Source organism: Choristoneura fumiferana, chromosome 22 (genome assembly GCF_025370935.1).
Source record: "Choristoneura fumiferana chromosome 22, NRCan_CFum_1, whole genome shotgun sequence".
NCBI classification, from domain to species: Eukaryota; Metazoa; Arthropoda; class Insecta; order Lepidoptera; family Tortricidae; genus Choristoneura; species Choristoneura fumiferana.
This window is the reverse complement of record NC_133493.1, coordinates 3,318,948-3,319,302: the sequence shown is the minus strand read 5'-3', so window position 1 is coordinate 3,319,302 and position 355 is coordinate 3,318,948. Positions and strand designations below refer to the sequence as shown.

General features: G+C 36.3%; 1 protein-coding gene across 1 annotated transcript in view; it reads left to right on the top strand.

The window, feature by feature from the left end:
* The window catches only part of LOC141440176 (cell adhesion molecule Dscam1-like), a 267,224-nt gene that overhangs the window by 266,191 nt on the left and 678 nt on the right, over positions 1-355 (top strand). The gene's annotated exons all lie outside the window — the stretch shown is intronic.

Here is a 355-nt window from a genome sequence, read left to right as displayed (position 1 = left end):
ACATACTTAAATACATATAAAACATCCAAGACCCTGAGGAACAAGCATTCGTATTATTCATACAAATATCTGCCACGGCCGGGATTCGAGCCCGGGACCTTAAGCTTCGTAGTCAGGTTCTCTAACCACTTGGCCATCCGGTCGTATACTGAACTATTGCCATATAAATAAGAACAATAGCGTCCTCTTGACAATAGTCATATATATTTTACCTTTACAACATACTTTCATTTTTAAGGTCAACCTTTTTTCTAAGAGTTTTAGCTCACTGTTGGTATTATAATAACTGCAAATATAATGCATACTGAAAAATTCTGCTGTTCTGTAAGCTTACTCTTCTAGTTTTCTGAAGACG